General features: G+C 42.5%; 6 non-coding genes across 6 annotated transcripts; all 6 read left to right on the top strand.

The window, feature by feature from the left end:
* The first annotated feature begins 16,786 nt into the window (after positions 1–16,786).
* On the top strand, positions 16,787–16,858 carry trnam-cau (transfer RNA methionine (anticodon CAU)). Its single transcript has one exon. It is a non-coding gene; the product is annotated as a tRNA-Met (tRNA).
* A 749-nt stretch (positions 16,859–17,607) lies between these two features.
* On the top strand, positions 17,608–17,689 carry trnal-uag (transfer RNA leucine (anticodon UAG)). The gene has a single exon. It is a non-coding gene; the product is annotated as a tRNA-Leu (tRNA).
* Positions 17,690–17,969: 280 nt separating this feature from the next.
* trnam-cau (transfer RNA methionine (anticodon CAU)) lies at positions 17,970–18,041 on the top strand. The gene has a single exon. It is a non-coding gene; the product is annotated as a tRNA-Met (tRNA).
* Positions 18,042–19,087: 1,046 nt separating this feature from the next.
* trnam-cau (transfer RNA methionine (anticodon CAU)) lies at positions 19,088–19,159 on the top strand. Its single transcript has one exon. It is a non-coding gene; the product is annotated as a tRNA-Met (tRNA).
* A 1,141-nt stretch (positions 19,160–20,300) lies between these two features.
* Positions 20,301–20,382, top strand: trnal-aag (transfer RNA leucine (anticodon AAG)). The gene has a single exon. It is a non-coding gene; the product is annotated as a tRNA-Leu (tRNA).
* A 229-nt stretch (positions 20,383–20,611) lies between these two features.
* trnam-cau (transfer RNA methionine (anticodon CAU)) lies at positions 20,612–20,683 on the top strand. Its single transcript has one exon. It is a non-coding gene; the product is annotated as a tRNA-Met (tRNA).
* The last annotated feature ends 6,187 nt before the right edge of the window (positions 20,684–26,870 follow it).

Below are 26,870 nucleotides of genomic sequence, written 5' to 3'. Positions count from 1 at the left end.
ATCAATAGAAACTGAGTTAGAGCCCTTTGCTTTCAAAGAGTGGAACAAACCAACTAAGATAAAAGTCTCCTCCAGATCCACAAGATGAGGTGTGCAACCAAAATCGAAAGTCATTGCATTGAAAATCAAAAGCCACACATCTGTTCTTTTGCATATGGAATTGAGAGGAGATGCTGGATAGAAACAACTTTTGTTGTTCATCTCCTTTTAGAGGAAGTTGTGTTTTTCCTTCTCTACCAACCATGTTGGCGTCGCCTCTGTGTTCCTGTACTGGCGAAACCAGTGAACCTGGCAAACCCTCTGCGACAACAAGACACTCGGAAGCTGTGCACAGTCGCTGCAGCCAGCTGTTGCCACCAAAATATACTTCCAGCACTTAAATCCTGAAACCACAAATTGTTGTAGAGGGGTCAGTAGGCATGTTTTGGACCATCGGGCTGAGCCGGGCCTGCTGTTTTCTTCCTCCTCCAGTTGCTGTGCCGCGCTTTGCCGACCGCCTCCTGAATGTGCAGCAGCAGATGTGACCCGAGCGAATGAAGCCGCGGAAAAGTTTTCATACGAGGAGAAAAGTCGGTGCATGTTTTCTGCTTGATTTATTTTATTGTAGATGAAACACCACAGATTAATAATCCACCGTGCCAGACTTACACATGTTCCCAAATCAGATTCCCTCTCTTCTTCTGTGCCTCTGCGCAACTCATAATTTAAAATTTAAAGCTTTTCCTTTTTTTTCCATCACTTTTTAATTGCCATTGATCCATCGGGGATTTCCTCCCCCCGATTCCCGCTCACATAAAGTGAAAAAAGACGAGTGTCTGTGTGTCAAACGCGTGAAATAAACGTAATTTAAGTTGGCAATGCAAATGTAGCGTGTCACACAAGAGACCGGGGGGAGATGAAGAGAGCGAGATAGATTATCTGAGCTGACAGCCTCTCGTGTCATAGACTTTTTCCATCAAGGGAACCGTCGTCTGCCATCGCGGCCTCTCCTCCGCCTCGTCGCCTAAGCCCTCGTGGTTTAAGGCCCAAACCAACCTCAATATCCATGTAAATCTACATAAGCCCGCGGTAATGAAAGAACAACATGGATCTGGCGTCGCTCTCCAGAGTCCCCGTGATGCGATGTGACAGAGAGAGAAATAAACAGGCGGCGCTTATTGGAAAGTTAATGACTGAATTAGCCCGCGTGAAGTAGAAAGTAAGCCGTCTTTTGTTAAGGTCTCAGAGCTTCGGCGTTGACGGGATCGGTCATCGTGCCGTTCCTGGGAATCTATCATCAACAAGTCTGATTCCCGGTGATGAAGTGGACTTTCGCAGGTTTCAGCAGAGCAAACAGGTGGGCGGTTCGGATGAGGTGTGTGTTTTTGTTTTGTTTGAAGCGGGAGGAGAGTTTGCTTTACCCACCAGGCTGGAATAAATCTGTATGAAACAAGTACACAGAATAATAATAATAAGTGGCGTCAAACTGAAATAACAGCAGAAAACGTTAAATCTGCCTTGTTCTGGTGTCTAAGCTGTTTGTCTTACGACGGCGGCTTGGCGAAGGTCGCGGCGTGCCGGCGGTTTTGTTTACCGGCGCGTTGCCGCCGATGTCTGCCTGCTTTGGGGAGTCAAGGTGAGCTCAGGCTGACTGCCACCAACCACTCAGCTTTAATCGTCAGTATCTCTGAATGATCAGAGATTAGACTGAGAGCCACTTTCACATTAAATTAAAGGCACTAAAATATCAAGTCCTCTTTCATTTAATTTTTATTTCCTTTCAAGTATTTTTTTCCAGCCTTTTTTTTATTCATGGACTTTATTAACAAGCTGGTTTTAATTAAAAATTCTGAGGCGAGTGATTGCCTTCAAAATAGTTTCTTTCTTTTGCCAAATGCGTTCAAAAATACTTTAAAATGGCCTTGAAAGAAAACACCTGGAGATTTTAACGAACTAGCCATTTGTAAAAGAGCTTTAAATTGCAGATGTTTAAAATATAATTAATATGTTTTAATTTATGTCACACTAGAGTGTGAACTGTCGAGGTTTCAGCATCCTATGACTTCCTGCAACCAAATTAAGTTTCATGCACTTTATAACGAGTTGTGTCCACAAAAAGCACCTGAAGCTAGAACCTGCAAACGGCACAAACTCCAATAAACCAGGTGGAGAACTCTTAGTAAGACGTGACCTCTTCTGTGAACTTTTTCAGCGGAGGGTCTCTAAAGTATTTATGACACAGTACGTTTCCCTGCCTTTCTGTTTTTCTGTACCTTCATGGTTATTGGCTGTGTGTAAAGTTATGTTATCACTGATTTAGAATTAATGTATGAGAGTGATTCATCGCTACCGTAATGTCCGGAATATTGCGCACCTGAATATAAGCCACACCCACTAACCTTAAAAAGAAAGTTTTGTACATATACAGGCCGCACTTGTCTATAAGCTGCAGGTGTAATTAAATACGTACCGGTAACATATACAAATACTGTAGATGCTTTTTTCCAAACAGTGCCTGTAACACGGCTGGTTAAGAAAATAAAAACTACAGCAGCCTACCAGGAAAAGTCACTGATCGCTATCTTCATCTTCCTCCTGCACTAAAACCACTAAAGTCTTCAGCGTCAGAGTTGAACAGCCTCAGAATTACTTGGTCACACACTTCCTCAGTCTCTCTTTCGTTGTCGCTCTCCATGTCACTTTCGTATCGAGGCTAATTCGTAAAATCATAAATTAGTTGTTTAAGCCACAGTGTTCAAAGCGTGTGAAAAAAGTAGCAGCTTATCATCCAGACTTTACGGTAATTGATTGTAATAAAGGCCAACATGATGCTGTTCTGAACATCAAAGAGTAGCAGCACAACATTCAGTTGCTCAAATCAAACAAATCAGAAAAACCAAAGCAGAACAAGAAGAACACTCAGTCGACACACAAAGCTTCATTCACTTTTGAAGTCAGCAACAAAAAGTCCTGTTTCATTTTTTTTTTCCTTTTTTTGAACATAATTTTCTAGCAGCAATAAAAAGTATTTCTATTCTCACTGAAATAAAATAGTGAATTGTCTTCACCTGTGTTGTGCTTTTACCCAAAGCATTTTACAATATGTGTCTCATTCACCCTTTCACACAAATTCACACACTAATGGTGACAGAGCTGCAATGCAAGGTGCTGCCTGCCATCAGGAGCAACTTCAGTGTCTTGCCCAAGGACACTTCAACTGTGGAGGGGCATCGAACCACCAACCTTCTCCACCACCTGAGCCACAGCGCCGCTCTCCAAACCTCACTGCTGAAAGAGGCACAGCAGGTGGCAGCGACAAGTTATTGTCTGTTTTCTTATTTTTAATGCTAACATAACAGTAAACTATCAAACTAGCTATACGTAGCTTTTCAAAATAAAAGTCCTTTGCATGGTCAAACCAGAAATGAAACCCTCCTGAACTGGGAACAATAAAATCAATGCTATTTCTGAAATCTTAGACAGTATTACTTTCAAAATTTACACTCAAGCAAACGACAGACAGGAAATCTAGTGCATCATATATGGAACTAATTTACTATATTTTAATTATTGCAAGCAACTGCCTCAAAGTAAGTGTCCAAATTAAAACGTCCTGCTCACTGTTGAGGAAACCAGTCAGTGGTTTGTGCGATTAAACTTGCTTGAACCTCTGAAGTTTGCGTCCATAATCACACTGTATTAAGCTGTTTTAAATTCAACTAGAAAAGTTATTATACCATCAGAATCCCATTTGTATGAGCAGCCTCATCTCCAATTATTTCCTACTTAACTCAAATTTGCAGAAAAGGCCCACCACACGTTTTTTAAAAGCTGTCAACAAGTAGCCCTGGGTTGACTCATTGTTGTGCTATCAGCCTGTGATTGAGTGACACGGCTGACATTTATTTATATGAAAATGTCAGGGGTTATTTTAAACTATGATTACGATTCTGAACAGCACAAACTCACTCCAGTCAACACACTTTGTTACGGGGAGGGGGGGGCATCTGGCTGAGTCACCCAACGTCTGAGTGGAAAGGATTCATTCGGTGTGAATGACTGCGCTAACGAGTCCTCGAGATCTCCATTAGTCAGTATTTATGTTGTGATTTTACAGCTTTTGACTCCCATCAGCGCGAGTCTGCGAGCTGCTCGTCTCCGCCGAGTGACCCGATTCTGCGGCGGTCGCCCATTGATTAGGTCTATTTCAGGTCTGATCAACACACATCACCGCCGCGCCTTCTCTGGCCAGATATTGTACTTGACAGTTTGTCTGAAAACATCGGCGTCATCATCAGCTTAAGTCAGACGGTCAGATTAACAGAGTTGTCTCGTGGTGGCGAACGGCTTGTGCGTACATGTGTTTAGGCTTTGTGTCGCTCATTATACATGACAGGTAAAGACGAGGGGAGAAAATGTGAAGTAAGTATCATCAGGGGTGGACTGTAGACACACATCAGATCAGGTTTATTGTCATGTTGCTGTACATCCACAGTAGTACAGGTGAGATGAGAGAGCGTTTCTTCAGGATTATTCAACCAGCAAGTTTTGCAGAATGAACGTCTGGGATAAGACACTAAACGTTCACTCTCGCTGTCTCCTGAAGGGGGCGCTATGTCCATGTGCGCCGCCATCCGTTGAACATGGTGAACCTCTTCAGGTCCTGGTAGATCTTCAGGGACACAAAGACACACACGATGGTGTGACGATGGTGAAGCTGCAGATGCTGCCCAGAGCTGTCTGTCTGTCTGTCTGCATCCCCTCCAGCTGTCTGTCCGTCTGGGATGCTGTCATGGAGCCATGTTTCTGTTAAAGCAGACACACAGCAGTCCCTCCACTCTCTGACGGTTTCTCTCAGCAAACGTCCAGCTTGTTGTGGAGGGAGCGGACATTGGAGAGCAGGAGGACGGTCCTGCTGGTCTGGAGGGGTTAGCCTTTAGCATGTATCCAGGCTCTCTTCCTCCTCCTTTGTTTCCATTCGTACTGCTTCCTTCTCTCTCGGGTAACTGCCGGCGTCGTCTCCGATCGGACTCCATGTTGGTGTAGTTTGTCCACATCACAATCAATCGAACTGTCCTGACAGCCGCAAGTTTTGCGGAATGAACGTCTGGGATCGACAAGACACTCAAAACGTTCACTTTCGTTGTCTCCTGAAGGGGGCGCTGCGTCTATGCGTGCCGCCATCACCATGGCAACATATGTGAGATGTGTGACTATGCAGACAGACGTACCAGTACACTTCAGAAAGTTTTCTTCACACTACATTGTCTTTTTAGTTTCCCATCATGCTACCCTAAAAACCCTTAATGACAAAGTAAAATGTGGTTTTAGATGTTTTTGTAATTTTATTAAAATCTGGAAAAAGAAGTCTCTCAAAAGCATTCTGACCAGCAGCATGATGATGCCACCTCTGTGCTTGACTATAGGGACATAAGAGTTCACTGGTGCTTCCAAACAATGTTTTTAAAAGTAATGAAGTATTTTTTCTGAAAGGAAGGGATATAAATACTTTATTCTTAAAAGTAAGAATAGTTTAACAACAATTTATATAATTTGCTATTCTGGAGTTGCATAGTAATGAATATTAACTAGCGTCTGTGTGCAGATCAGAATGCAGATAGTTGTTTGTTCATGAGCAAGTTTTCGGCTGTGACTGTCCACAAGTCGTCAACATAACCTCTGATGGAACTCACGAGTCGTGGTGAGTTATGAAAGCAGCGCTGCAGTTTATTTATGATTCAATTTCAGTATCCAAAGAACAGTTTTGACGATCGTTAATTTGAAATTCAACCGGAGCCATAATTAGTCATCCTCTTTGACAGTTAAACATCATGTCAATCATGTCTTCTTTTTTTTTTCCATCAGTGAGAGGACAAACAGAAAGTATTTGAAGATCAGAAAGAAAGAAAGGCTTCTTTAGATAATAAGCCCACAACAAGCGTGTGGGCGGGTGTTCGTGGACAGCCAATTTCTGCAGGAGCACAGACACACAATATAAACAGACTTGTACTTTTAACTGTTCTTTACAAGCCAAGGACAGGCTGTGTTTTTTAAAAACAGAGAATAGAGACTAATTTATTTTTTCTAAATAAAAAAAAAACTGATTTGCAGTTTCCATTTTAAAGCAAATAGGACACATTAGCAGCTCTCTTCTCCCCGGGGACGTCATTTAATAGGTAAATGAGTTGCACAGTAAGACAGTGCATTGAGTTCACTGTACAGGATGCTGGGAGTTTGATGAGTTTCACACAGCTGGGAAAAAGATGTGGAGTCCTACACAGATTCAGAAAAGGCAGAATTTGAAGTCAAGTGAGTACGACCGCGTCTGGGAGGAAGATAACGGCACAATGTAGGTAAACTCTGAGGAGAAGGAGGTCAAAGAGCTCAACAGGGCCTCAGAGAACGCTCTTTATATCCTTGGATGCAGAGTTGGAGAACCGGCGGTTTATGAGGTAAGAGGAGGAGGACGCCACCGAGTTTCACACTCCGCAGGAAGAAAATAAAAAGATGAGCCAGGTCATTCCGGAAAGCAATGGGATAATATAATAGCTGAGAAGAGCCAGAGGTCACGGAGACCTCGGCCAAGCTGAGGCATAAAGAGAGACCTCGTCCAGAGAGAGGACGGGAAAGGAAAGACTTCTGAGCACTGAGCTGGCTGCAAAGAGGAGAACCTCAGGGAGAGATAGAACCGGACCAAACATTAAGCTTCAGTGTCTCTGACTAGCACCACTGCTGCACCGTCACAGGTAGAGGAAGCTGCCGAACTGAATAAAAAGGACTGATGAAGGAGTAAACACACACAAACATCTAAATCAAACGAAACATGTTTCTGTTTGAATGCAAATTTTAAGAAAAATTAAATAAAAAATAATCAAACAATCCTGGTAAAAACACTAAAATTAAAAATCAAAGTAGGCGAGTAAACACCTTCAAACGTGGTCACAATCATGCAAATGTCTTACTCTGGTGCACTGACCTTTCCTCAAAGACTAAACAAAAAAGGAAGAATTGACATTTGTAAAACTTTGAATGTAATTTGTTGCTTCCTGTATCTGTATTATACACCGTTTGGATTTAAAAGTGTTTCACTTTAGGCCCGTCAGAACTGTAATTTTATTTTGAACATTTCACTGATGGGCTGCAAGGTGGCACAGTGGTTAGCACTGGTGCCTCACAGCTAGAAGGTCGCCGGTTTGCATCCCGGTGAGGACACCCGGGATCTTTCTGCGTGTAGTCTCCATGTTCTCTCCGTGCAGCGTGGGTTCTCTCCGGGGTCTCCAGCTTCCTCCCACAAGGTCCAAAAACATGCTGAGGTTAATTGGTGATTCTAAATTGTCTGTAGGTGTGAATGTGAGTGTGCTTGGTTGTCTGTCTCTAAGTGTAGCCCTGTGATAGACTGGTTACCTGTCCAGGTGTCTCCTGCCTTCACCCTGAGTCAGCTGGGATAGACTCCAGCCCCCCATGACCCTAGTGAGGATTAAGCGGTGGATGGATGGATGGATGGATGGATGGGACATTTCACTGGTACTTGAAGGTTTCCCTGTCTGTCCTTCGCCTTCCTCCAAACCCGTCCATCACGTCTCCTCCACGCTTGGTGGGAGCAGATGGTGGGCTCGGTGTTCTGCTGGGGAGCTGAGGAAGCGCAGTGTTGAGTTCAAAGTTGTCTGGATAAGTAATTCTCCATTTTTGCTGTAGCGCTTTTGCAAAAATATCCCCAATCGGTATTTAACAAAAGGCAAGAGTTTAGAATCACAGATCAGTGACGGCCGGCGATGGACGAGTTTCACTGAATTAACAAGTGATCAATAAAACATTAAGCCACACTTACTACTACTAATATTGATGACTAGTCGCATATATGCTGTATGATCGTGTGCTTTATGTCTGCAGAGATGATGCCGATCTCAGAAATGTTCAGTAACATTAAAGCCTCTCATCCAACAAACAAGGAGCTGAGCTTATCTTTGCCCCGCTGAGTGTGTGTGTGATTAAAAGGGCTCTTCAGTCTAAAACTCATTATACCCTCAAAAAATCCGAGCCACTGGGTTTTAGATTATTAGCGGTGATTCTGTCTCGCTCATTATTTTCTACTAATGTATGTATGCATGTCTGTGTGTGTGTGAGGACGAGGAGGAAGGAGCAGATCTCTGTAGACGTCATTACGCTGATAAACTGAGCACCCTCCATTATGTCTTCACGTGTGCCTGCACTCATGACGGTCCTTTACCTGAAGAGGGTATGATATGGGTGTGTGAGCAGGTATTTTGCATCCGTGCCGGCGGGTGGGTGTAAGTGTGGGCTGCGGTGGATTCGTGCAGTCACTTACTACGGCATATATTAGATGCAAAATGGGAAAACTCTGCGCCATTTCCTTGGCAAATGTGTGTGTGTTCACATTTCCGAACGCTTCCCCTGCAGATATTTCCGTATTTCCTGTAAAGTAATTTGTCAGGACCCAAAGAGAACAGACTGGTTGAGCAGATGTGCAGGAAACGCCACCATTTCCATAATTACCTACAGAAAAAACATTCCCTGCAAAAATCAATTTAGCCCTCTAACGAATGTGCTCGTAAAGCGACTAAGACAAACACGGCGAGCTACCGGGAGCGGCTGCATCTCGGTATCGCTGCTGAACGGGAGATTGTGCTGCCGCGGTACCAAACTACGGCGCAGATACGTTAGAATCATCTGTTCAAAGTGGTGATCTGTAGGGTTTTGTTAGCATAAATGTGGAGTCATCATTTTCAGTTCATGGCCACTTTAAAAATGGCTGCACTTGTTCTGTTCTGAACACCTTTAGTGGAAGAATTTCTGTTTTTAGCCACAAAGACTGAATTATGTCAACAGCTCGAAACTGATTCAGGTCAAATTTTACAGATGTTGCCAAGAAACCTTGACGATTCTTTGACTTTTCCTTTTGTGCCACACCGAAGTGCTGTTTGTGTTTTTTAAGACTGAGAAGAAGAAATACATATGAAGCTGACGTGGTAGTTTGGTTTCATTTGATGCCTCCAACAGGTCAAAGTTTTCATTTAAACAGTTGAAATTCTTGACTCGATAGATTTGCACAAAATGCTGACATTGTGGTTTGAGTGAAATTTTCCAACAGCTATTACCCACATCAACACTGAGTAACGTTGCTTGAAATTCATGATCGGATATGGTTTTGATTAATCACTCATAAACCCTTAAGTAGACTTCACATCATTACATATCTGGTGTTGATCAAAAGTAGACAAGTTGACGGTTAAATATATCAGGAAGTTTACTCTTGTCATATGCATACAGGTGAAGTACAGGCGTGAAAAGGTGAACTTCATAATTACCACGGATATATACCAGGGTCCTCGCCAGGCCTTTTTTTACAGTGTACGGGGGGGAGTTATCGTCATCGACCCAGAGGGGTGGGTCTTAGCGGTGAACGGCGAATACGCTGGCGAATAGCAGCGCAGACGACGGTAGGGAAACTCCATCGGCGCTTGTTGTTAAATATTTTACCGTTACGTACCCTCGAAATCAACATATCGGCCCAATTTGCTGCGTCATTTTTTCAGGCAGCAGCGTAACGGGTCGATACTCTGTTATAACGCTGGTGAGAACCCTGTAGGCAATTATTATTATTATTATTATTATTATTATTATTATTATCATGATTATCATTTGCATAATTTATTTCATGACTGAATCGTTTATTCACATACGAGGATTCCCACTGATAGACAATCAAAATGAATCTAACAGGAAGTCGCCACATATCGGAGTCCACTATACCGGGCTGCAGGGTTGAAAGGGAGTCATAATGCCAGCCCGGTATAGCGGGCTACAGCAAATGGTAAATGGTAAATGGTCTGCACCTATATAGCGCTTTTCTACCTTTGCAGCACTCAAAGCGCTTTACAATGTTTCTCATTCACCCATCCACACATACATTCATACACCAATGGCGACAGAGCTTCCATGCAAGGTGCTGCCTGCCATTGGGAGCAACTTCGGGTTCAATGTCTTGCCCAAGGACACTTTGACTGTGGAGGGGGCGAGGATCGAACCACCAAGGACAACCGCTCTACCACCTGAGCCACAGCCGCCCGTGTTGAAAGTGTTGAAAGTGTTAAATGGATTCCCTTAAAATTCAGTACAGACATTTGACACGCAAAGACACGTTTTCACATCGTCTTAGTAAAAGTGAAAAGTTTCTCTGAGTTCACCCAAAATCTGAGTTCAAGGTTTCACCTGCGAGAAGGAAGGAAAAGTACAAATGCTAACTTACACCAGCATGATGAGGAAACTTGTAGCCTCCTTCGTCCACTTTCAGCGATGTCGTCAACACCTTGCCTCCAGTAGTCTAGAAATGAAAAGTAACAGCAAATTCATTAGAGCTGGATAAAATAAGACAGAGAAGGCATAGACATCACTTTAATCATTTCAAACCAAATAATGGAAACACTACATCAGATGGAGTCGAGTAAATGTGCTTAAGCATGGCCGGTGTCATTAATAAATGAGCTCAACAGCTTATGTGAGTATGGAAGGACGTTCCATTCATGGTTCCATGAGGCTGACATTTGTGGTTTAAGTGAAACAGCTTTTGAATGGATTCCCTTTGAAATTTGGTGGAGAGACATTCAATGTCTGCCTCATGGTGAATTGCAAAACCTCTTCATCTCTTTGTATCCGACACGATCATCAGGTCGACATTTCAACTTGTCCGATAAGTGGTTTAAGGACAAAACACCTGCAAAGTTATCGACATTATCACCGTCCTCTTATGCTCATGTTACTGCTCATTTGCAAACGCTGCGATGTTAATAATGTTTGGCCTTTGCTCAACAAAGCGGTTTCATTAAGTATCACAGCGCCATCAAAGGATTTATCAAAATGATCAAAAGATGAGTTAGCTTACTCCACCACGCTGTGACCCTCTACAGCATGGTGGCAAACTCAAATACGCTGAAAAATTGATTACAGTTGTGCATGTTTTCCTTTCTCTCCAGATATATAATGGTACACTTTTTCATGTGTTCTGCTGAAACATTAAATCTGGACCAAGTGAAGCTAAAGTAAGGTCCATCCTTTACATTCCTGAACAGATAATCTGCCTCCCACTTGTCTTGAAAGCTCCTGTTTTCCTTTTTTTTTTTGTGAGGGGTGGCTTTAATTTTCAGCTGCAAGGTAGCTCGGTGATTAGCATCTTTGCTAATGCTATGAATGCTAATGAACGCCAACAGAAGGGGGAGGGGATGCTTGCGGGTCTTCAATGATGTGCCAACACACCAGCAGTGCATCCTGGGATGTGTAGTATTAACGATGTATGCGCTATATATCGGCGGGCCAGCTCCAATAGACATTTGATATGATCTCACAGACCAAATATAATTACACTGCGGGCCAGATTTGGCCAGCGGGCCTGAGTTTGACACCTATGCTCTACAGCGTAAAGCAGGTATGGAAAATGAATGGATGGATGGAAGTTAGCAACACTTTAGTAGGGAAAGCAGATTGACCAAAAGTATTCTTTCTAAACTGCCAGTCATGCTCTAGTCCAAAGATCAGGAATTATTTTAAACATCAGGCCTAATTGTCAAAATTAAGGAAGCTATATTTACAAGATATTGCCGATATGGTGATGATTTGTTTGTAAAGTGAGTACACAGGTTAGATTGTAGTCACGCCTGTCTGTGATCAGGTTGTAATGAAGTAAGACAGATGAGGAAAAAACAGAGTATGTAGAAAGAGGTTTGCAGGAAAACGGGAACAACTGGCGTCAGATGATTTGGGTAGATGTGTTCTGATCTATGAAATGGTTTTATTGCTTAGATATAAACTGTATGCATGCTGTAATGGAAATTCCAAGTTGTTCTGTGTCTTAAGAGCAATTTAGCTGAGAAGAAGGGAAGTAAATGAGTCTTGTCTTTGCTGTGAAGTTGTCCGCCTAGCAGCGTTAGACTCCATGATGGACCCACAGTCTCCTCTAGTCTTTTTTACATTTCAGTACATTTGCCTCAAACAGCAAAAATTGAATCTATTGCATTCAAAAATAGTAAAAACCCGGCCCTAAAAATAACCATCTATAATACATCTGTGCATAACCGAGGAACGTCTTTGTCCTTGAAACATCTAATTTCCCCGAACAAAAAAACCCAAAGCCAGATTCCTGCACCAGCACAAAGCTCTGAGAGATTAGAATTTAAGAACAATTCCTGCTCAGACAGAATTAGAAGAAGAAAAAAAGTAACTCGTGAAGTTTTATGAGAAACTATATGTACCGTCGCTTTCACTTTAATTAAAGGTGTTGACTAAAAGGGTTTTCAGTGCTGGCTCAAGCCATTGTGTCACCGGCTATTGAACTGTTAAATGTTTCCTGGCAGAAGAGAGAAATCGTCCTGGTAAACCTGTTGAATGTGGCGACAGCTTCAAGGGAAATGTCCTTTTTCTCATTGTTTGCCAGCGGAAAGGCATTTCTGAATGCCTTTATGAACAGAATGAGCTACGGGCATTTTTTTATCTTATTAATAACACGAGAAAAACTGTTTTCCTCACGTCAAAGCGCCAATGTCCTCTTCATTGTGAACGACAGAAACGCAGGTAGTTTTCTGTGTTCTATTCAGTCTGAATGCTAGTACACGCCGTGATTGGAGAAATAGTTCTTGCTTTGTTTAATTCTTTTTAACTTGTCCTTCTCCATTATGGAACAGAAAAGGATGAAACAAACTCGTGTCATCTAACATGAAATAGATTTTAATTCAAGAGTAAAACTTTAAAAAAAAAACCTATTTGTGCACAAAGCAAAACAAACACTTGCCAAAGTGGCACTCCATGTTCCCGTCTTTTGCAGCTCAAGGTGCGCACTCGTTCCGAGTGTCGACTGAAGTGCCGCGTTGAATTTCCACGTGTGTGTGCGAATGTTCACGATGACGATTCTCAAAACTAAAGAAGTGGAAGCAAACAAGATTGAGAGAAGTGTCAAGTGCACAGGATGTAAAATATTGCTTGTATTTGTACTTCTGAGGTAAGAATCGATATTTAAAAAAAGAAAGAAATGACTGGTAGTATGCGGTTCGATCAGCTTGTCTCTGCTCCAAACAATAGCTCTCAGCTTTTGAATGCAGCACCATGAATGCTTCCTAAACTGTAAAAAAAGTGCTCCTCTCATTGCCGATATAAAAGAAAGTCTTGGAGAGAGTTTAGGTGTGCAGCCAGGAGGAGGCTGTGATGGTCGTTTTTCACCCTGATTTTAAGTGCAGGGATTCAGAACAAGGATGTTGCTGGATGACGCAGCCGCCTGGTTTGTTTCTTGCATTCTGAGGGCTAAAGGTCTTTGGCACTGTTCATTGTTGGTCTGTTCAAGGACAAACGTCTTTAAGAGGGATTTTATGATTCATTACGGGTATGAAGAATGTGTATTCTCATGTGGGTTGTGGGATCACAGTTCGCTACAATTTCTGTGCAATAAGAAATGCTCGACTTCACGTTTTAGTCGTGTAATTTCCAGAAAATATTCAAAAGTGTTTAATTGACCATTTTTCCTACTGCAACAATGGACTTTAAAGTGGACAAAATGAACTGAATTTCCACATTGAGGCGATTAAAGTGTGAGCAGACAAAAGTCACAGGTTCTGTGCAAGAAGGAGTTAAGTTCACCTTGTTTCAACCAGGCTCTCAAAGCTAACACTGCTAGCCTGCTAAAGCTGATTGACAATTTTTAATTGCCAAGAGGTTCCAGGTGCAACTCATGCCTTAGGATTTTTATTGTGGGAGTGCAAGTTTATCAATACACAGTTGGGAACAAAAGTTTACTTACACTAGTAAAGACCATCTATATCACAGTAGTCTTGAGTTTCCAATGACTCCTATAACTCTGAATTTGCTATAATGATTGAAATGATAAGTGAAATTCAGGTTCCTGTGTTGTCATATATACAGAAGATATAATACAACAAATCTATGAAAGAACCAAATGATAAATGGTCTTCATGTACATAGTGCTTCTACCCAAAGCGCTTTACAATGGTGACAGAGCTGTCATTGGGAGCAACTTCAGGTTCAGTGTCTTGCCCAAGGACACTTCAGCTGTGGAAGGGCAGGGGATCAAACCACCAACCTTGCAATTGGAGGACAACCCGTTCTACCACCTGAGCCACAGCCGCCCAAAAACTTAACTTATTCATTTTTCTTTGTAACAAACACAGATGTGTTTCAGTGATTCCATCATTAAAAACGTAGAGTCGTATGAGCCATTGGAAACTCAAGACGTCCAACATATATACGTGGACTTTACAAGTGTATGTTAACTTTTGTTCAAAAATGGAAGTAGACATACGACAGTAACTTTTTGGACTGTAGTGAACCAAAGAAGTCGCATCTGAAATGGCTTGAGACAAATACAGGAAGTGTTTGACCTCCTAGTGGGACAGCACTGGTATGGTCAGATGTTTTTTCTGTTAGTGTCACTTTGAAAGTCACTTCCATTTCTTTGGTCATGGCAAGTCACTAATTGAGTATTCGGTGCCGAAGCAATCTCCAGTTTCATGTTAACTTACAATGTCTGTAGTTAAAAAAGAGAGAAGGCCGGTGTTGGTGTTTCTACCATATATCAGTGAGTGTATCAGAATTGGTATCGCATTAATATGCTTGGCTGGACATGAGAGTAATGTGTCTGCTGGCTCTTCAGTGGAGGAGTTCTTTCCAAAAACAAAAATGGAACGGCTGGTAGCGTGGAAGTCATTTAGTTGTAAAAGATCAGGTCTGCAACAAACCATTTCATTATAAAATGGGAGGAACCAGAAACCGCTTGGAGGGAAACAACCAAAAGCACGACTTTGCCAGCGACTTGGCAGCAACGAGCTGAAAAAAAAAAGCAGACTGTTTTCACAAGAAATGATTGAAGCTTATCATTTAGTGTTTCACTTAAGATGATGCCAATCCAACAAGCTGAAAAGAAAACATGGCAAAATAGCAGCGACAGTATTATCCCCAGACAAGGCTGCCTCGGCGTGTAGGCCTCGGCTGCAGCCAGTAATAGTGTAATGGTGTTTAGTACTTTATCCTATATTATACTATATGGTGATATTCTTCACCAGCAGTATCAGAGATTTTACATCCCCCAAAGCTGAAATATCCTTTAAAATAGTTTAATTCAGTGGTAGCAAAAAAGTTTTTTACACAATATGATGGAACAAAGTTAAAACTTTTTCTATTTGCTGAGGATAAAACCCAAAAAGTCAGAGCTAGTGTTGGGTTTTTTTTGTGCCCACTGTTGATAATATACGAAAGCAGAGGCCCCCCCTGTGCTGAGCATGTACAGGGTGTCAGCTCAGCTTACTGTACCGCGGCCCTCAAAACGCCGATAGATTTATAATGATTAAACTAACAAAGCAGATCTGACGCAGCCACCTTCTAGGATAACCAAGGTCACCGTGTTAGGGAGCGGGGGGAAATATTTCTTCATTCACGGGGCCTGAAACAAGTATATGACCGGATGTAATTGTTGATTCAATCTTAATGTGCCGCTGTTGTGTCGAGTCACACAAGCCAAAAAAAAGCAATCGAAGCACCTCGGTACTGTTGCAGTGTAATAGAATAAGGAATCCAATGCATGTGAGTTAAACATCCCGGTTTCTCGTAATAACACAATAAACCCTCCCCCTAACTGTCATGATAACCGAACCCCAAGTACATCTGGATGTCAAATCAATAAACGCTCTTCATGGAAATCTGCAGGTAATTGTGCTTTATTTTTACCTTTCAATCTCTTAACATAAAAAAAAAACCCCTCTGAGATCTCCACCTCAGGTAAATTAGAACGCATAACTCCCGACGTAAAAAGCAATTATCTAAAACCACATGAACTTAATAAGGAAGCGACGATGGGCTGCCACGCACCCCGTGGCTCCGTATCCGCGGCCTCGCGCTGCTGTCTGTCGCTTCTATACGCTGAATATAAGTTGAGTGGAGTCGCTCGGCAGTTTGCTTCCACTGTGATGTATTCAGATTTTTTATTTCCTGTGCTGGCCTTGAAGGATATTGTTAAATTGATGTGTAAATTGATCACATTAAAGGTTAATAAGGTTGTTATTGCTGCAGCCAATAGTGGCTAATGATAAGGCCCCGGGGGTGTTTTGTTTTTATTATACGTCAGATTGATTATACATAACATAATGACTGTTTTATATGTTTGCTTTGCCATTTAGAAAACACACATAAAGAAGAGAACATACCAGTCATGCATATTAATAGTTTTAAGTCGTGCAGCTGAGCAGCGAACTCAGAATGGTAGGTATTTCAGTGGACGTACTCAATGTCGCTTAATTCTGTTGGTATCTTCCTTTAACTGCATGAACAACAGCCGTCTATCGTCTAAAGTCTGAGACGAAGCTGAACAAAGACAAAGATGGTTTCCACCAACACATATTTTTAAGTCTTTGACACACTAGATGTGTCCAGCTGAGCAAATACACCGGACAGGACACCGAGGAACTGGTCAGCAATCATTCTCAGACCCCACAAATCCCTCAAGAACCACAGCTGCCCCGTGTTGTTGTACCAAGTCAACATGGACGGCAGCCAGCAGCGTGGCACCGGACCCGGGGGAAATATGGACCAGCAGCAGGTGGTACACAAGCTATAAGGAGGACTGTGCAGCTACTACACTGTACAAACACTGGACTGCGAGAGAAAGAAGCAAAGTTAGCGTCTTGCTTTGCTGCTTATCTCCACAACTCACTCGGTTCCTTGTCACACTTTCCCAAAGGTTCCCTGGTTCAATTAAATGAACATCAGAAATATTAAAGAATGAACCCAGACAACAAGAAGCAGAGTGGCGCAGAGGAAGCGTGCTGGGCCCATAACCCAGAGGTCGATGGATCGAAACCATCCTCTGCTAAGTGCAAATTGTTTTTTGTGTCTCAAGCTTGTAGGTCTCTTTCTATATTTAAGGAAAAAGGTCACATATTTCCACAAGGTAGGTATAATATGCGGCACAACACTGTCTGGATTATAGCTGGAAGTAGGAAAATCATCAGGATGTCAAACAGAAAGAAGTGTTTGAGTTTCACCACGATTCTTCATTGGAGGCTTTCAAATGATTCAGCTTCATGTCATTAACAGAATGTGGAAAAAACCCAAGGAGCAGCCTTGGTTAGGGACTCCACATGCCTCACTGCACCTAAAGAGCAACACTTTTTATTCAGAAAAATAAAAAAAATCTGTTTGTTTGTTTGTTTGTTTGTTTAGAAAGGGGGAAAAGAAGGCCCTGTGTCCAGATAAGTGTTCAATCCACATCCTCTGAGCATCCAGGTGCCAGTGTAAATTTGGGTCGGTTGCTTAACTGTATAAAATACTACAGAGAAAACACAGCAGTGATTAAAAATAAAGACCAGAGATGACCTTAATTGCACAACAGGTGCCAGATAAATCAGGAACTGAGACATAGTTACAGTTATACCCCAATCAGAGAGTGGATATAACGGTTTCCAAAGTCTCAGTTTCTGCCCATTCAGACTAAAACACAACTCTGAAATCCAACACCGTGATATTAAAGTCTCCATATGTATGAAAGGTGTGATTGTTGCAGATGTTCTACCCAAAATACTACTGGTTGGGGCAAAGAAAATGCCACAATAATCACAAAGGGGTAGTGTGGCCGAGTGGTCTAAGGCGCTGGATTTAGGCTCCAGTCTCTGTGGAGGCGTGGGTTCAAATCCCACCACTGCCAGCTTTATGTCCTCATACTGCAAGACAGGACCTTTGATTATTCCATTTAGAAATAACCATAAATATCTTACACTGTGCATCAGCAGTGTCTTCTCTGTAAGGACTGTTCATGTTGTGATGCTGACTGCTCTTTATCACAGTTTCCAAATGAAGGACATCAACCTTTTATGACGAGGTGAGCTCTCACATGTGAACGTTTCCACTTTGTCACATTGCTTCCCTGCAGATTGTCCCATGAAATGATTTCATCGACCCTCTAGAGAAAGCAGGAGCCACAGAGCAGCAGAGTGGCGCAGAGGAAGCGTGCTGGGCCCATAACCCAGAGGTCGATGGATCGAAACCATCCTCTGCTAAGTGCAAGTTGTTACCAGCCAAGAATGTCTTCACTGAGAGGTCCTCAGGTAGATATTATATGTGGTCACAGTCCGTGGATTACACCTTGGAAAGGAGGAAATCCATCATGTCTTTCTAAACTCCACAAACTCTTTAAAAAAAGACACTGGCCCAAACCCTAATGATCATAATGGTTCCATAACTCAGAGGTCAATGGGTCAAATCATCTTCTGCCAACCAGCAGTGCTTACTGGTTTCTCACAAACATGAACGTCACTAGCGTTGTCAGCATTTCTGGATGGTTTGACCAAATATAAAGCAGCAACTTGTTTGGCTGTGGCATAGCAGGAAAAGCACTGATGTACTTCATGGCATTACCAACATCCACATTTGAGTGAGCTTCTTGGTCCTGGTGTTGCCCATGCTGGCTCACTGTTACGGTTTATATGTGAACGTTCTGATCTCTGATGACTCTACAGGGTGACACCAGTATCAGTAGCTTGTCTCTATGAACAGTGATAGTTTGGACATCATGTTTTAATAGTAATAAAACCTCTGTGTGCCAAGAATGTCTTGACTGAAAAGTCTTCTTCCTCAGGTCGGTCCTCATATGTAGATACACTCTGAAATACAGCTAAGAACTGGGAAAATCAGCATTTTCACTGTGCTTTTCATTAGTAGTGTCTGAATGCTACCCATCCAGCTTCATTTCATCTGAGATTACAAAATGTGGCTGTAAACCCTGGTAGTAGATCAGGTTAGGGACTCGTCATGCCTCACAGCACCAGATGTCAATGAAATCACACAATGAGGAAAAAAATACATGATTTTTTTGCTTTTTTGGAAATTGTATTGTGATATGAACATGAAAAATGAGTTTTATGCCTCGATGACAAATCAAGATGAGCTCTGAAATTATGAAAATCAAACATATTCTCAAGACTTCTCAAAGCTTCTTGAAACTCTAAATTAATGGTCCACATTATATGACAACACCAGTTTCCTGATTGTCTCCATGAACAGTGGTAGTTTGGACATCATGTCTCACCTAATAGACTCGGCAGACAGCAGAGTGGCGCAGAGGAAGCGTGCTGGGCCCATAACCCAGAGGTCGATGGATCGAAACCATCCTCTGCTAAGAGTAAACTGATATCAACCTTATGTGTGCCACAAATATCTCCAGGGTTTTCTGCCTCAGGTAGGAATAACATGCAGCCACAGTTTGCTTATTGTTACCAAGGTAACTGTTAGGATGTCATTTGGCATAATGTGACAATTCAAAAAAATACATCTGGATGTTAGTAATGGTGTTGATTAGAACAGCACAGTCCTGCCCCCAGAAAACAATCAGTTCAACAATTCAATTAATCAGTAACATTACCACACAGTGTACCTGCCTGAGAAAAGAGCCTCTAAGTCAACACAGTCACAGCCGCTCTGAACTCTTTGGATTACAGCTGAGAAGTGGGAAAGGTGCTTATGACTAGCAAGTTCCTGAAATAATAAACAAAAGGGACTGGTTGACACTAGCTCGAACCCTCATGACAACAAGGGCAGCGTTCTGGGTCCATAACTCAGAGGTCAATGGGTCAAATCATCCTCTGATTATCATAAATATTCCCAACCAGCAGTACGCCTTGTTTTTCTTATAAACATGAATCTACTGTCACTGTCAGGAATTCAGGCTGATGGTTTGACTCAAAGCAGAGCAGCAACACTTTTGCCTGTTTGTCATAGCAGGAGAAGCACTGGTGTAAGTCATAGCAGGGTTTCTAAAAGTCTCAGTGTCTGCCTATCCAGACTAAAACACAAACCTAATGCTTTTAAACTAACATTGGGTCAATACAGTTCCAATTTAAATGCTCCTAACAGGCTGGAGCCGTGTGTTTGATCGGCATGAACATGTCAGAAGTCATACTGTTTAAAATGAAGATGTATTATTATGGACAGAGCTGTAGATATTGTCTCCATAATACTGATAGTTCAAGCAAAGAATATTTAAGCATCAAGGGGTAGTGTGACCGAGTGGTCTAAGGAGCTGGATTTCGGTCTCTATAGAGGTGTGGGTTCAAATCCCACCACTGCTATCTTCATGTCCAGGTACTGTGGAATCAACTCAGGAGTTTTCTAGTCCAACTTAGAATCTCATGTTGTGTGTCAGCAGCAAAAGTTCTGGTTTTCACTGTCATCCACATGTTCAGCTTCCATTTTGAAGTCTTGATGAATGGTAACAGTTTAGACTTTTGGATTTCTAAACTCATTCAAGCACCATAACCAGAGGTAGTGTGGCCGAGCGGTCTAAGGCGCTGGATTAAGGCTCCAGTCTCTACGGAGGCGTGGGTTCAAATCCCACCACTGCCATCTTTATCTCCACAAAACCCAGCATTTGGTCACAAAGTAAGCTGTGAAAACTGTCATTTAAAACGTCTTGTGTTGTCCAGCTGTTTCTTCCCTATACTGACTCTTAGATACAAACTGAGGGTTTTTATCCTTTCCAGAGGTTGTCTTGATTTAGTGCAAAGTGCTGGTGAGTATAAAACTATTATAAAATTAAAAAATACTGCTCCAAACCCAATTAAGAACAGCAGAAAGCAGAGTGGCGCAGAGGAAGCGTGCTGGGCCCATAACCCAGAGGTCGATGGATCGAAACCATCCTCTGCTAAATGTAAATATTATGAACCACCAGTGCTTCATCCTCTCTCAGCTGTGCTGATCTTGACCCATATTTAAGGCAACTGGGAACCATTTGCAATGGGTGAGTGTCTTAACTCCGCTGCTGTGTTTCTCTGAGCTGTGAACTGGGACAACCACCGTCCCAGCAGACACTTATTTAAATGAAAATCTTCTAGATTGCCACTTTAAGCGCGTAATAGTAACTCTAAGGACAATTAAGTTCTTAATTTTGCATAAATTGAATTTAAGACTTTAAGAAAGTCCCAGGACAAATCAGCTGCATTCATCCACAGGCACCATGTGATGGACACTGGCCCAGAAAGCGCCACAGGATGGGTGTCTTTTTATATTACAGCCTGCACACAGGCTTCTTTTGATGGCTGTCTAATGTCTGCACACAGAGGCTGTCAGTGTGGATCTCAAAAAGCCTTTTAACTCAATCTTTCACAAAAGTTGAGTTGTGTCATATTTTCTTTTTCAGGAACTGCTGCATGACCAACTCATGCATGTGTTCCTGATGAAAAAGGACTTGACTTGAGGACATGAAACTGGGAGTGCAGTCTGTGTCCACCACTATAATGGCAGAATCCAAAAAAAAAAAAGCTGATCTCAAAAAGTGCACTTCTCTCTACAAATGTATCCTCTTCCTGCTCCTCCTCCATCTTTTCTCCTCTCTCCCAAAGAGGAAGCTATGCTAATCCACAGAATGCTTTGAGGTCGCTCAAATCCGAATGTTAACCGACATAATGAGCATTCAGAATGAAAATTAGGTAAATGAAGCAAGGAATCCTAAATTCTGCTAGCTCAGACTTCCCTCCGTCTGCTCCTTCCAGGCAGCCATCTTCCCTTTCATGCTTCAGTCTTTGCTCGTCTGTCCCTCGTTCTTTTGTTTGGGAGAAAACTAGGCTAATCTCCCGACTCTGTGGGCTGAGGCAATTGGCCAGCAGCCCTAATTTCCATCCAAGGACACTGTCACACACTGTGTGTGTTTGTTCATGTACTTTCAGAACACTTGCGTGTGCAGCGGTGCGACTTGGACAACGCACACATGTACAGTACATCTGCCTCTTTTTGTCTTTATTTTTTCAGCAGCACATGCATGTGGTTCTTCTAACAAACAACATGCAAATTACATGTGAACATATGAGTATTTTGGATCAGGAGGTTGTTGGTTTATTTCCAACAAAGTGTGTTTATGAATTTATTTTAATGTGATGTCCTACAGGACCAATGCAAGAAGACATTCCCCGTATCTCATGATATCATAGCCTATTTAAGGACGCCCTCATCTCCCAAGTCGAGTACATTCAGCTCTTTTCTTCCATCTTGTTTGTTTTTTATGGATTTGGTTTCACAAAGAGGAAAAAAAAAATACTTTAAAGATGTTAGCTGTGTGAGCCAAGGCTACAAAAATGCACTCGGTGTATCTTCAGCTTGTGCAGCTTTCCTCCGAGGTTCAACTGGTCTAATTTAACGTCGGCCTAATCGCTGCGGCGCCAAACCACACCTGAATATTCAACGAGGGAATCGCGTCGGCTGATTTAATTATTATCTTGGAATTTGACCTAAATCACGTAAATTAAATCAGCCTATGTGTAATCCAGGAGCACGTGGAGCCTAATTTAATTTTGCTGGCAGCAAAATCTATTAGTTTGTAAAGCACTGGTAGAAAAATGGAATGATTTAGCAGAACGGTGATGAGGTGCAGACAGACCATTCTACACATGTCATAGCTGGAGAATGGTTCACTTATGGGTGACATTGATTTTATGCAGTACCTGTCTTCACTTGACCAAAAGATACTGCACCAGTTAAGATGGTCTCTTAAGGTGTGACAAACAGGAAATGGAAGAGACGAAGTGACTGCTAGAGGGGGGGGGGGGTCTCACATTTAGCATCCAACACATCTGAGTGTGTTGAGGTCATGACAGTTTAGGTTTTTGTTTGAAAGTAATATTTGTTGGCTAAATACTTTTTTTTTAAACAGTGTTTGTTGGGGATGATTTTGAACCCTTACATCCTGAAGGTTACACTCTTATCTGTATGACGCTGCACAAAATGGCCCCCAGGTTTTCAACACCTGGTTTATGTTTGATTCTTTTTGAATGTCATGGGACATGCAGTAGCTCGTATTCTTCTGTCACCTGCGAACAAAAAAATGCTGCCTCTCGACAGAACACAACATACCACCAGAGTGGTCGCAAAATTAGCAAACCGTATGTATTGTTGGCCTGATATGCTGTGCAGCACTGAAGGAGGGAATCAGTGATGCTGCAGTTTGCATTAGGGATGGACCGATACCTCTTTTTGATTTCCGATACCGATACTTCAACTTTGAGTATCTGCCGGTACCGATACCGATACCATCTCTCCTCCTAAACTTCTTTGGAAATACCTTATTTGCATGAATACATTTGTTTAAGATGGCTTTATCAAAAGCCTCATACTATTAAAGCATGGACTTTGCTTTTCTAAGAAAGGAAAAAATAGCCAAAAGCATTTCTCACAGTGAAACTATAGCTGCTTTATTTGAGCTGCAGTCAGACTACAGTGTGCACTCAGAGCCATTCACATATTTAGAACAGATCAAAATGACACAGCAACATTAAGCTGCAATTTAAAGGTTAAATTACCAAAACTTGGTGTTAAATAATAGTACCACTAATAGCTGCTCTCGGCTCTGCGCATGAGCAGTAGTAAATGAGGCCGGAAGCGTCTGTCTGCAGAGCCGGAGAGCCCCGTACAGGCTGCTGGTAGAGGGCTGCACGGAGAGGCTGGACTCGTCTGCTACGGCCCGATAAGTGCACGGCTTCTAGTTCGGGTGCGCGACGTAGTTTTAAAGGGTGATTTCACTCAAAATATACTTCCAATTTTTAAAAAAAAATATTTAAGAACAGTATTTTTAACCCCTTACCGCTCCCACGTCCCGCCGGCGGCACGTGACCACTCCAAACACATTACAGCCAGATGTGCGCATGCGCCACAACCACGTTTCCCGACAACATACACATCAAATGAAAGCTCAGAGTCTCCTCTTTCCGATGATATAAACCTTTTTGACCTGCAGCAACCACAGCGTTGACACAAAGAGCTTTTTGTACAGAAAAGCAAAATGTTAAAATCTGACTTTTCTTACTTTTGAAGGCTCTCTGCAGCTCAAACTTCGCTCATTCCTCCCCAGCTTGGTCTCGTTCTGTCCCGTAAAACAATTCGGTCCGTAAAACGTATTAGATCCTCAAAGGCACAAACTCTGCAGTAATGTCTTCCCAGCTTGAGATCAGCTCCGGCTGTTTTATTCATTTCTTCTGGCAAAATCAGCCTGAATCTATTTCAGATCGCGCTGAAAGCGCTACAGTCAGCGAGACGGACTGCTCAGCTTTTGATTGACACCTAGTTTGGCCAATAGGAGGGCTTTGGTGATGAGTGACAGCCTGAAGGGCCAATGGAGTGTCTCAGACAGTCAACCCGGTCCCACCCTTGTAGATTCGACCAGTCGGGTTGCAGACACTCTCTGAAGCTGTAAACTTGTAGCCAATGAGCAGACGAACACGTGGAAGGCAGGATCGTGTGTGTGTGTGTGTGTGTGTGTGTGGCAGTTTCGGATCGGCCAGTTACCACTGTGAAGTAAATCATCCGATACCGTAATTTCGTCCAGTATCGGCCCCATACCGATACCCAGTATCGGATCGGCGCATCTCTAGTTTGCATGCACCTGTTCATCTATTCATCTGCATACCACGCTGCCTTTATGTTGTCAAGGATATTTGGCAATGGTCGCCATTCAGATTTTCTTCTGGTTTGGCTGCCAACCCGACCCAAAGTCTTATTTACTGGATACTGCGATTCTTTATTCAGTGGATTTTTAACTTCTACCTGCTGCGTCTGTTCTTTTCAGAAATCTTTTTTTTTTTTTTTCCCAACCAAAAGGTGTTTTTGATTTTTTTTTTTTTTTTTCCCAACCAAAAGGTGTTTTTGATTATCTGCTGCCAGCAATTAAATCCTCATAGTTTCCTTTTTTTGTTGGCGGTAATGGCTGGAATCACGCGGCTCGGTGGTTTTACCCGTTTGGAACAGGTCCGGGAGCAGCTTTCAGGCTTCGCTCTTTGTTGCAGGTGTAAGATAATGTTGGAATGATTGAACAACTGATGGTTTTTCCTTCGGGCCCATTCACAGAGTCACCAAATTATCATCGTGTACCCTTTTCATACGCAAAGCAGGTAGCGCCTTTTGTTGCGCGGCGGCACAAAAGAAGTGTCGAGGGTGCCTCCAGTCCAACTTTGAATGCAAACGACGCTTTTAGAGAAACCTTGAAGCGCCGCTTTTGGTGGCTTTGCTGCTTTTGTTTTAGTTGCAAGACATTTTTAGGCTCATGCAATCTGCAGAATAAGTCTGGATTGATGGTGAAGCTGTTAGAAAGTGAACTAGTTCATCTTCTGAAAGCACATGAAATCCAACCTTTGTCAATAATTTACCACATCAGATGGGCTTTACATTGCCAGCGCTCCACTTGTCCCTCTGCCACTTCATCTTAACTTTAACCAGCAGTCCACTGGCTTATTGTGACAACCCGTCTCGCCAGCGTCGCTCTCTGTTTGTTTGTTTGTGTGTTGCACTGTGATAGTAGTAAGAATTGACGTACCATTAGACTTCCATTAAACGCAGCGTCTCAAATAGCAGTGTGTCGCTTCCAATCACAAAAGAAATGTCATGTTTTGGCAGCTGCAGCAAATGTTTCAGCTCCCCAAAAAAATACCGAGTCAAATGTTGTTTCATCCGTTTGTCATGGATACACCATGCACACACACAAGTAAATGCCTCTTTTTGTTCAGCATCACATGACCTTCATCGCTAAAATAAAAGCCCGTCTGATTAATTTGAGTTATACGGACTGCGATCGAGACAAGCTCTTGAATCTCGGCACGAGACAGAGAGGAAAAGGCCATCATAACACACTTAATATCACAGACTCCATGTTGTCATATCACAACACACTCTTCATTATTCAGCCTGATTCCTTGCAGGATTAGATTTTTTTTTTTTTTACCCAAAGACTATAAAATCACGTCAGCTGTCAGATGCATAATTTGCTTTCTCACAAATCCCTCCGAGGAACTCGCGCCGCTCTCTGTTTGAAGCCGTTCTTACCTGACTGATGTCTGGGATCAGCAGCACAGTGAAGCAGCTCAGAGTAAGCAGGTGGAGGTGTCACGGTGGACGAGCGTGTGCATTTGTTAGAATCCGCCAGGATGTCAGATGAAGCTTTCTGCTGTTTTTAGTGCATGGTATGTGGCCATCGTGACCCAGAGCTACTAAAAAAACCTCTTTAAAAAGTGTGTTTGACTTACCCCTCACACACAAAGAACGTAAATCCTCACACATTTTGTGCCAACACATGATTTTACTTGCAGCCTCTGTGATGGTTTTGCAGGATGATTGATGCGGCGGGCCACCCTGCTGCCCTTCATTGTGTGTGCGTGGTGTGTAATAGTGGTTTTGGCACTCTTCCTCCTGCGGGGGGGAAAAGATTCACGGACAAGGACGTTTCACTCTAACATAAGAATATCTCATCTTGTAGCATTGCTTTTTTTGTGCTCTCTGTCAAGACTTTTTTCATTTTCAGAAAGTACACGTGAGCGTGAGCTTCATTCTGTGTAAGTGTTGCCGGTTTGTCTGAGTGGAGGACAAACATCTCCTTTATTTACGTCTAAACAAGTGACAGATGATGAACGCTATTGTCAAAGTACTGCGGTGTAGAGCTTTTGTCTCCCCCTTCTGACAGCGAGAGTGATTGCGATACTGTTCCTTTTTTTATCTGGAGTGGATCTTTTCTTTAAAGCTTCCTCTGGTTTTTCTATCATAGGCTCGGCCGTAGTTGGTGTAGCCTTCTCCATTGCTACAGCTCATTTTCAGCTCCAGTGAATCAATCATTGCTAATTAACATAAAGCGCATCACCACAAGGGCACCAGCGCAGAAATGTTGCCACAGAAGCTACATATGAAGCTCTGGTGAATTGCAAAATCGAGAAAGATCCACCTGCTGCTGATAGTCTATGAAAAAGTGCTGCCATGTAGCTTTAAATGCATATTCTGTAGTGTGAGGTGTTGACAAGCAACAGTAGTGTCTTAATGCCGTTTAGTTGGACCATCAAGAATGGTCAGTTTGGTTATTAGAGCCA

Source organism: Stegastes partitus, unplaced genomic scaffold (assembly GCF_000690725.1).
Source record: "Stegastes partitus isolate 25-593 unplaced genomic scaffold, Stegastes_partitus-1.0.2 Scaffold794, whole genome shotgun sequence".
NCBI classification, from domain to species: domain Eukaryota; kingdom Metazoa; phylum Chordata; class Actinopteri; family Pomacentridae; genus Stegastes; species Stegastes partitus.
The sequence above is the reverse complement of the archived record's forward strand: the minus strand, read 5'-3'. Positions and strand labels throughout refer to the sequence as shown.